The sequence below is a fragment of the Gossypium raimondii genome, chromosome 13 (genome assembly GCF_025698545.1).
Source record: "Gossypium raimondii isolate GPD5lz chromosome 13, ASM2569854v1, whole genome shotgun sequence".
Lineage (NCBI taxonomy): Eukaryota > Viridiplantae > Streptophyta > Magnoliopsida > Malvales > Malvaceae > Gossypium > Gossypium raimondii.
The window spans coordinates 50,922,791-50,934,769 of record NC_068577.1 but is presented as its reverse complement, the minus strand read 5'-3'; the positions used below and the strand labels follow the sequence as shown (position 1 = coordinate 50,934,769).

At 32.1% G+C, this 11,979-nt stretch overlaps 1 long non-coding RNA gene across 2 annotated transcripts; it reads right to left on the bottom strand.

Moving 5' to 3' along the window:
* Nucleotides 1–7,317: 7,317 nt before the first annotated feature.
* On the bottom strand, nt 7,318–10,389 carry LOC105781147 (uncharacterized). Of its 2 annotated transcripts, XR_001129522.2 has the most exons (3): nt 9,922–10,385; nt 9,455–9,598; nt 7,318–7,469 (listed from the first exon to the last, which is right to left on the bottom strand). It is a non-coding gene; the product is annotated as an uncharacterized LOC105781147 (long non-coding RNA). The 2 variants fall into 2 exon arrangements; XR_008192705.1 differs by lacking the exon at nt 7,318–7,469 and having other exon boundaries at nt 9,351–9,598; nt 9,922–10,389.
* Nucleotides 10,390–11,979: the final 1,590 nt, after the last annotated feature.

The following is an 11,979-nucleotide window of genomic DNA, read 5'->3' as shown; positions in this document are numbered from 1 at the left end:
GAGAAGTTAGTAGATAAGGATGATGATTCATCCATGGAAATTTAATTAAAGAAAAGGATGGAATTGGAAAGAAAAAGATGAAAAGATGATAAATAATTAAATAACCAAAAATATCATCATTTATCATCATCTTTCCCAATTTTTTTATGGAAACCCTAGCTAAGAGAAAAGAGCTCAAGCAGGCTTTGTTGGCTTAATTAGGTATGAATTCTTGTCCCCTTTTTAGTAATTTTTATGTTTCCGAGATCGTAATAGCTTAATTAAGCTATTTTAGGGATTAATTTGCAAATTTATCAAAGTTCTAGGATTTTTCCATGGATGAATATAGTTGAATTATGAAGTTTTATGGTAGAAAATGAAAGTTTGTTGATAGATAAACATCTTTTGTTAAGGAAATTTTGATGAAAACATGATTTAGGGACTAAATTGGTAAGTTGTAAAATTCATGGAAAAATTCTAATTTTTGAGAAATTCATGGACTATTATTGTTATGTGTAAAAATCAGCTAGTCTTGGAATAAGGACTAAACTGAATGAATTTCATTTTTTTCGAACCTAGGGACGAAATCGTCATTAGTTAAAAGTATAGGGGCAAATGGTAATTTTTTCGAAGATGTGAAATGGATTGAATTGATTATGAATTGTATTAAATTAATTTAAATTTACTCGTATAGATCCGGAAAGACAAAATACAGAATTGGATCGAGGAAAGGAAAAAGTATCGGATTAGTAGATTACGATTCACGAACATTTGTCAAGATAAGTTCGTGTAACTTAATTGTGTAATTATATGTTCGAATTGATTTTAATGATTTGAATGTGAATTGTGTATTGTCCATGTATATGAAAGCTGATCATATATCTGAAAAATACCCGATAAATGTTAAATCTCGTTTGAATGAATGAAATTCTATTGGATACAGGGTTCTGTTTCCCAAAATGGTAGTGGTCTTGCATATGTTGCGAATATACCGTAGCTCGAAAGAGCATCCTGTTACAAGCCCTCTCAAGCTTTCCGTTATATAGTGTTCTTGCGAGCTTCACGTTAAATGCTGCTCGGAGCATCCCGATCGGTTGTGACCTTACATGTGTTGTAGGCACATCGCAGCTCTTATGAGCGTCCTGTTATATAGCTCTTCGTGAGCTTCCCGATTAAAGGCTGTTTGTGAGCTTCCCGTTAGTGCTCACTTGAACTTCCCGTTATATGGCTATCTGGTGCTTCCCGTTACCCGTTAATTGCTCTTCGGAGCTACCCGTTACAGGTTCTTTGTAAGCTTTCCATTATATTGCCCGGATAAGCTTCCTGTACAAGGCTTAATGAGCTTTCCATTATAGTGCTTGAGGGAGAGCTTTCTGTTTAAGTGCTTATAAAAACACTCCCGGATATGAATTGACAGATTTATAGTATTGTACACTTCAGCTTTACTACCCAAGTATTTATCGAGATTTCAAATGATTCAACGAATGAAATTCTGACATGAGAACATGTGAAATCAAAGTGAAACTATTATCTATATATGCATGAAATACTTGGAAACTCGATACCTGATGAGCTCATCCTTGTTCTTATTATTCACATGAAATACATGACTAACATGTTTGTGAGGTTATATGCGTTAGGCTAATTGCCAAATTGCTTTGGATGTATTCTTGTATGTTTATTATAAATGTAAACAAATGATAAGTAAATTTTTTGTTATATGGGCTTACTAAGCACTAAGTGATTATTCAGTTGTATTTCCTCTGTTTTATAGTTTTCGGAAGCTCATTGGGTTGGAAGCTTGGCGGAGATCACTCACACTATCCACCGGCCAATTTTCGGTACAAGTATGAAACTAATTTTGGTTATAATGGCATGTATAGGTTAACTTAGCCATTGATGACATATACATATTTTGGTTGTAAATAGCCATTTAAAGGGCTATGTTTGGTATGTTTTGATGTGTAAATAGTCTTAATATACTTGATGTGTGTTTGAAATGATCAAATGATGGTAAGTACATGATGAATGGATCAAGATAGCATATTTGATAAAATATGCATAAATGTGAATTTGATCAATTAAGTAAGATAGAGTTTATGAATACATGTAATGAAAATATCATGCATATGACTTGGTTTTGGCTTGGTTTAAAGGTCTTTTATTGGATTAAGAATGTGTTTAAGTGTTACTGTAGGTGGAAGACAAGAATGGGTGAGAAATAGGGCTTAGAAATGACCTTATTTTGTCCACACGTGCAGAGACACGGGCATGTGTCTCAGCCGTGTGTGACACACGACCTAGCATATAGGCGTGTATTCTAGCCGTGTGTCCCCTGCATCTTAAAAATTTAAAATAGAATGCTCAGGAATTTTTACATGGCCTGCCACACGGGCGTGTGGCTTGGCTGTGTGACCCTTACACTTAAATGTATTGCAAGTCAGAGAGTTACACGGGCTGGGGACACGGCCGTGTGCCTTATTTCAAATACCACACGGCCTAAGATACGGGTGTGTCACTTGGTCGTGTGAGCCACATGGCCTGACCACAAGGGCGTGTGACCCCTGCAATTTGGAAAATTTTAAAATTTTACGAAAAATTCTTCGAGTTTTCGATTTAGTCCCGATTCAATTCTAAAGTGAAATTTGAGCCTCGAGGGCTCTCATAAGGGACTTTACGACTAAAATCTAACATGAATGTTAAATGATAATATGAAATTCCTGTATTTAATCTATTTATTCTAATTATACTCTATAACCCTGTTTCGAGAACGAATACGGGTTAGTGGTGTTACAAACTTCAAAACAGAACAATAATTCAACTTAAGTATAAATTTTCAATAACTCATTCCAATTATAGTAAACATACACATTTGGGCCTAAAATCGAGCTTTCGTGGCCCTAAAAATAAATTAAAAATGATTGGGGATCATTTTGAGTAAATAAAATTTTTTTAGGAAAAACCTGAAAATTGAGAAAGCAAGGGTCATACGACCATGTGGCTAGGCCGTGTGACATAGCTCAGACTATGTAGAAATTCGAAGTAGGGAGACACAGCCGTGTCCCAGCCTATGTATCTGCCCATGTGTGTAATCGAAATAGGGTCACATGGCTGTGTCGCAGGTTGTGTGCTAAATCGTGTGACAAAATGTTTTGAGACACACGGTCGTATCCTAGGCCGTATGAAACCTGCACTTAAAATATTAATGACACACGATCGTGTGTGGCACACAACCATGTGACAGCTCGTGTCCCAGGCCTTGTACTCCAAATTTAGCCTTTAAAACAAGCCATTTCAAAACCTATACTTGCATACCAAAACACACATTTCATATACACATTCATATGACCAAAACACACCTTAGACACATACAAAACATACCAATTCAACCAACCTATATGTTCTAACCTATATGTTCTAACCAATATGCCATTCAAAGGCACCACATTTCAAACACTTATCCTAAATCAATTTAACATCATAAGTTCAATCATTAAACATGCTTCAAATATACCAAATACCCACATCTAAAAACATTTCAACCAACCATTTCCTTCCTAATTTGAAAAGGCCATGTACAACCATTAACATCTTATAAATACACTTCATATACAAACCAATAACAAAAGCATTAAGGCACACCAAGGCTTGGCACAATCCAATACATACCAAATAGACATACAACCCTATACATGCCATTTATAATCATTTCAGTATATTCAAAAGCTACCAAAGTGGATTGACAGATAGCGTGATCGTGCTTCGACGAAGATTCCAACTATTCAAGCATTCCGATGATTTACAAAACAAAGAAAACAACTATATAAGTAACTAGTGCTTAGTAAGCTCATATAAAGGAACTTAAACTTACCAATTGCATTAAATTAAGCAACCATGAGTAATTCCATTTAGTCATAGACCAAATTTCTTTTTCCTATACACCATACCTCATAAGGTTTGTAGGTGAAGCAATGCATATATAAATCCAACCCAATCAAGGCATATAACATATCAAGTATTTCAATTTCGTCATTCATCTATCATATGACTACCTTATACCTTCATTTTCTTTTAACTATACTTATCTATATTCTATATCCTTGTTTTAAATCATAGATCATTTCTTATAGTCATATACTCGTAAAGCTTTAATTACTGTTCATATCATGAAAAGAATTACACTATATAAACCATTCGTCCACATAATTAAAATGTTACCTTTTCAATCCAAATACATCAAAACAACCTCAATTTTAAAGGGATTTTCATACCATAAATCACATTTATTGAAAGTATCATCCATATATGTACTAAGAAACTCATTATAATATCTTTCACTTTCCAATACTATAAATATGCCATAATATATAAGCATATAAATAGATTGTAATTCCATTTATTTCATAACAACATTTCATCAATATAAAAGTACTCACATGTAAACAAATAGTCCATTGAACATTTAACACTTTCTAATATCTTGTAAATGCATCAACATTTAAACACATAAGTAAACCGTAAATTTCATTAACATTTAGCCCGATGAACTAAGTAATTTGACTCGAATACTCGGGTAATTACACCACACCAGAGGCATTATAGATGTATAACAGAGGCACCAAAGTGCAGGTAGAGGCACAAATCCCGTACAAACGCGTATACTAACCCTATTGGCATGCCAATCGTATCCTACGTGATTACTATGTTCAACCGAGCTTCACACTTAAATTCATTACTCAAATACATTTCCATCATTTAGAGGCACTTCATCCTTTTCGTACACATACCATAATTTCATTACTTCCATATCTTTAATATGCAACCTCAAAAAATACTACTATCAATTTCTCGACTTCATATGTAATAATTTGCAATATTCCAATATATATGTAAATAACCAATAAAATTTCACATATATATTAGCAACTAAGTAGAAACAATAGTGTAATCACAATTAACTTACATTTACATAACAACTCACTAGGAACTTACCTTAATCAAAGTAAACATTTAAAGAGGCAATCTATAATTCCCGATCACCATATACAATTTCACCAATCATATTAATAATTATTCACATATCCTTTAATTTGATTAATTTCTCTAGTTGATCCGTAATAATAATAATTTATCACACCTTTATCAATTTAATTTAAACATAGCATAAATATCTATTTACATTCATCCAAAACAAAAAATAATGATTTCAATCCTTATATGAACTTACCTCGACAAATACAGTTGTAAAAACGAAGTCGACGACTAATTCGACATATAGCTTTTCCTCAGTTTAGATCCGTTTGACTTATTTTGTGATCTAAATAATAATTTTTTCACTCAATTAAACCATTAAAATAAATTAAAATAAATAATTTAACTTATAACCCTTATTAATGGGAAATTTATAAAATTACCCCAATATTTTATCTTTATACGCTTTAGTTTCTAAACACAAAACTTGCAAATTTACCATTTTAGCTAAAATTAATGTTAGCCAATTTTACATAGTCTCATAACAACCCATATTTATGATCAATTCACAATATTTTGATTGAATTTTACCATTTTCATAATTAAGTCCCTATACTTTAAAATCATAAAAGAATACTTAACAAAATATGCCTATTTGACAACCAAGCTTAAGAATCTACCATAAATTTCAAAAACATACCAAATTCAGCCACGGCATAATCTATAACATTTAATAGTTTTACAAATTGACCATCGGGATAACTAGATTAAGCTATTACGAGTTCGAAAACATAAAAATAATTAAAAACGAATCTAAATCACATACCATGCATCATATCAAACTTCGCCAAACCTCTAACTCACAAAATGGTGTGTTTTCTTCTTATTTTTGGTGGTGATGAACTTTTGAAGATGATAACATATTTTGGTTTCTTTTAATTTTTGTTTTATTTATGAATTTACAATTTTAACCTTTAAAACATCCAAAATGTTCCTAATTAAAACCCAACAACCGTCCATCAACACCTAAATAGATATATTTACAATATAAAACCTTCAATTCATGGTTTCATAGCCATTTAGCACAATTAAACTAATAGTGATTAACTTTTGCAACTTATACTATTTAGTCATTTTACTTAATTAACTATCTAAACATTAAAATTTCTTAATCAAATTTTAATACGACCTTAATAACACTCGCAAATATTTAATAAAATATTTACGGATTGGTTTATAGAAACGAGGTCTTGATACCTCATTTTCTAAAACCACTTGCCTTTTAAAGCATACCACTTAAACTTAATTATTCATTTAATTAACAAAAAATCATTAAATCAAAGTTAGACATAATTTGATACTTTACTCGTAAATATTAAATAATAATATTTACAAACTCACTCGTCAAATTTGTGGCCGGAAACCAACATTTTCAACACAATTAAAAAACGGGCTGTTACATATACTGGCCTAAATACCCAAATATTTCTAAATTCTAATTTTCAATTATATTCTAATGATTACTCATTCTTTGAGATCTGAATAAGAACAACAACATTGGAGTATTCTCTTATGGTTTGAGGTCACAATAATATGGAACTAAATTTGTCTAACAATAAAACATGTCATTGGTTAACACAAGCCAGTTTCTATCATGCAAGCCAAGTCAGTAAAGTTATTTTCGTGTTGGTATTCATATATGATTTGATTGAATGATGAATACTTGAGATTCATATGTTTCATGCAATACCTAATACCCGACCTAATCGCTGGGTCCGAGCTACAGGATGCCACATTCGTTGTCGAAGCAATTGCGATCAATTATATTCAAATTATACCATTAAACATTTAAATAAGGGTAAAACATGCATATGATACAATATACAATCATCTCCGAGTCTTACATAGGCTTACGAAATCTCTTTTGCTAACCCGAGGTTGAATTAGGACCTAATTATAAAGTTTGCAAAATATCAGGTTAACGTCGTGATTTTAGGGGTTTCTCGTTGCGACGCAACTCATTGACTAGGTCTCAGCGCGATATGATTGTGTGTTTGCAAATGGTCCAAAATGGTACCAACAAGCTTCACCTAGAAAGCAGATTCATCTCAATCATTTCCTATTTCAGCCAAATATACCATTCCCAAATCTACATTTCTAACATATCTTACCATATATGCATTGAAATACATAAACATACTTTTTTAATTTATGCAGTTATGGAAATTTCCAAACTTCTACTAAATTATCATACGCATACATATATAGATCACAAATATGACAACATTTTAAGCAATCCAACTAAGTGCCAAACTCTAATACAAAAACCAATCCATTTGACCATTCTCCAATTACCATTTTCTAACATTAAAAACGAACATGATCACACATTATGTAAAAACCGATTCAACTTAGGTACATGTCATATATTTAACAAAATGAGACTACAAACATTGTTGAGTCGAGGATCACTGGTTGGATGCTGGATCACACTTCGGAACTTCAGGATTTACTTATACCTACACATGGAGAAAACAAATCGTACGCTAAGTAATAAAGCTCAGTGGTATTTCCATGATGCGAGTCATTATCAAGCTTAAATCAATTGCATATATTCAATTCAAGTTCAATTCATAGCCAATTCTCATGCAATTTCATGCCAAAAACTTCTATTACCATATAAACATGCATATAATCATTTTTACACATCGATTCACTATGCATTTACCCAAACTTACCATTTCTCACTCATTTCACAAACTGCTTATGACTAGAGGTATCCATGGGTAGGTAAGCCTGAAAAAATTTTCTACCATGTCCTAGCAGGCCCTACCAAAATATAGGCTCGAGATTTTGCCCAGTGCCCTACCGGAAAAATATGAAACTGAGTTCTACCCTACCTACCTGCTTTTTAATTAAAATTAAAATTAAAATTAAAATATTGAATTTCATGTTTTATAGATTATGATTATAAACAGTTGTGCGTGTATTAATAAGTAGGCTGATATCTAAAATTAATCATTGTTTATATATAATTTTAAACATCATTGATTAAGCTACCATCAAATGATGTGGTGTATGATTAATGGAAATTAAACATAATAAATTGAAAATTTTCAAAGGAAACTAGTACTATGAATGATAATAATAATCAAACTAAAATTTTTAATTTTAAACTATAAGAATTACATGAACTAATAGCATATTTTAAGGAAGAAAGTTGTTTCTATAAATTTTGGTGTTTTTAGCCGAAATTCCTAAACACCAAAACAAATTTCTTTCATTGAAGACAGTGGCTTGGCATGGAAAAAAAAAACAACCTTCAAACAATTAGACAAAATTAAGGTGAATCAAAAAGACCAAAGGACAATCACACATCGGTACGCAACCCACAGCTCATCAAACCCCATATCCATACCCTATTCCTTTGCTTATAATTTTAACTCTCCCCTATTTTAAAGCTGACCAAAAAAGAACCCACTCTTTCATCACTCTCCCCCTTCATACTCTAATGGTTCCATTTTTTTCTTTTTCTTTGTTCATAAATCTATGTCCAGGAAACTTGAATCGGGGTTTTCCTGGAAATTCACTCATCTGATCTAAACACACACACACAAAAGGGGGATTTTGAGAAGTAGAACAGCCATGGAGGTCGAAAGGTTTAGGGTTTACCTTAAATACGATTCTGTTGGAGAACCGAAGGTGGATCGGTGGAGGTCTTAACGGTGGAGGTGGATCGGTGATTTAGAATCGGTGGAGACAGACAGATGGGGTTAGGGATTTTAGAAGGCACAGGGTTAGGGATTTTGGAATTTTGAAGACAGACGGTCGACGTGGGAAAGTGAAAAATAAAACTAAAAACTAAAAAGTTAAAGTTAAAACTAAAATTAACTATTATATTTTAAAAATAAAAAAAATATATTTAATATATTTGGTAAGGTAGCCCGCCAAAATTTTTACTTCGAGGTCTACCCGCTTTCTAAACAGCCTCATTTTTTGCCCAAGCCCATATTTCGGGCCTATATTTTTACCCGAACCTCCCATATTCCTAAGGCCATCGGTAAAGTCAGCCATGGCACCCATGGACAGGTCTACTTATGACACATTTGGTTCATTTAATGGAATAAGGGTGTAATGGGATAACCATTATGTGAAAAAGGAATAGGGCTGTAATGGAATTGAATAGGCATAATAGTGATTTGGTTGGATGGATGGAATGAGTATTATAATAGTATTCATGCATTTGGTTGAGAGGAATAAATATGGAATAAATCACAAATGATAATTTTACCTTTAGAAATAAAAAAATATTTTAAATATATTATACTATATTGTAAAAATATTTAAATTGAATTATATTTTTCATTAAATTAAATAATTACTAATAATAAAAAATATAATTAAATAATAATTTATATAATAATTTTTTATTTTTAATATTAATTATATAAATGTTTTGATAAAAATATTATATAAATACATATTATTACTCCATTCACCGCACCATAGCCTGCTCCCAAGCTCTACCACTTCCTCTGATCTTCACCGCACCATTATTACTTGATCATTACCCTAAAATCACCACCACCATTTGTTTCGCTTCATCATTCTCACCACACTAACCCAACGATTCAAAAGCCTCCATTACCTGAAAACAAACCCAAATACCAAATTGATCAAACTGACAACACCATCGCCAGAACAATTTAAAAAATAAAGAGAATAGAGAAGCAAAGAAGAAGAAAAAAGGTGAAAGAGATGACCTTTAAAACTAACAACCCCAGCAGCCAGAATGAAATGAATTTCAAGCTTTTCTAAATTAACCCAAAGAAAATATTCTATAATTTTAGGATTTACTAAATCCCCATCGCTAAAATTGGTTCAAGCTACTAACCCATTAACCAAAATGTGAAACCGATAGTTACCCATATCTAATCTCAATGAATTGAATCTAAGGAAATGGAGACGTACCATGTGTGTCCCTGGATCTTGAACATTGAAGATGTATTTTCACGGCAAACTAAAAACCTTAGCGGTGTGGTAGATTTGAGGCAGACCAGGAAGGAGCGTTCTAGCACAGAGCAAAAAGTCCAACCAGAAGAGAGATGGGAATTGGGTGAACGAGTTGGAGATAAATCGATGATTCTCAACCACGAAATCTGGGGAGACACCACTGTTACGACAGAATCGACGAGTGAACATATACAGGGTAAAATTGCCTGGGACAAAATTTTGCTATTACATATGTTGTTGAATGGGCTATTTTTAGCCCCCTTCACTGAATGATGATTCGGTAAATCAGAAGAATGGGAAAGGACTAGTAATTCGGCTGAATGAAGAGAACAGTAAACCAAACTACAACCCCACTATTCATCCAAGAATAAAGAGGGAATAGCTATTCCATTCCCCTCAACCAAACGTGAAGTTAATCAATTCATATTGTCATCTATAGGCACATATACTTATTCATTTACCGTCATCAACATATATACACATATACTCAATTTCATCTCTGCATTTCAATCATTTTTTAGCCTATTGGCTCATTAATACTCAATCGGCCCCTAGGGCTTGTTTTCAACTCATTTTGCGTGATCTTTCACAAGCTATCATATATCACAATTCAACTACATTTCATTTCATATATCATATAGTCTATTCATGTTTTTATAAACCCATTAACTAGACACGGACTTAGAACGAATAAACAGACTAGTCACCCCGGGTTTCCCGGGAATGATGACTTTGAAATATGTACATATTATCACCCTGAGATGCCCGAAAATGATATTTTCTATCAATATTTGTCCTTATGGCATGCCAATTATATCCAACCCAGTCTGAACAACTAATAGGGTAACCAATTTTCCAATTTCGTTATATGATTGAATTCACATTTCATCATTCTAATTTCATATCATTTTACCAATTCATCATAACATATAACATATTTCAATTCCATTTTATATCACATATCAATCATGTCATGCTACTTTCTATTCTACTCAATTTAGTCCACAATTTCGGTATTCGACTCCAATCATAGTAATTCTATTCAAACAACCATTATGTACTCACCTCATTACTAAATCATGCAATTTAATATGAATATGCAATAATTAATTTGATCTCGAATCATAGAAATACAAATTGAAATCTTGCGTCACTTATCGTTGACTATCACTTTTCATTTCCCTCTTGATGGTCTAGTATCGTATTTAGCTACGAATAATAATTCAGAAAATACACAATATCAATTTTCATCCTATTCGCATTCAAATATAAAGCCAATCATATTTTATATTTTATTCAATTAGTCCTTAAACTCGGGATAAGCATAACTTTCATTATATAGCTTGATTAAAAGTTGATTTTACATTTACTCACTAGGGACTTTATACTTTTATTCCTAACATAATTTCATAGCAGGTTTTCATTTTATTCAATTTGGTCTTTAATGTAACAAAGTTAACAACTAAGCTTATTAAGCTTTACATTTTAGTCCTTTTCATAGTTTAAGCTAAATTTTTATCAATTTCAAGCCCTAGTTCCTCAAATTATCAACAATGGAAACTTATCAAAATTTCAACAATTGAACAAATTGATACACGAGCTAGCTAAATCAAGCTCCCATGACCATAAATCTATAAAATCAAAGAAAAATGGATAGTGACTTACTTGGAAATAAATGGTCGAATGTTTAAATACCTAAAGCTTTCTCCTTTAATTTTTCCTTTGCTTCAATGGTTTTGGGGAAGAAGATGATGATATTTCATCTTTCTTCCCACGTTAGTTGTTATTTATACTATATTTAAATTTTAATTAATCTTAATTAACAAACTTAATTATGTTTTATTTAATTCACTAATTACTTAAGCTTAATAACATCCATCATTACCATCCACCAACAACTATTTAAAATTTACCTATTAACCATTTTGGTCCTATAGATAATTGCTATCTAAGTCCCTAAGTCTTTTCCTAATTAGCGATTGGAATTTTATAATTTAGTCCTTGGGATTTAATTAA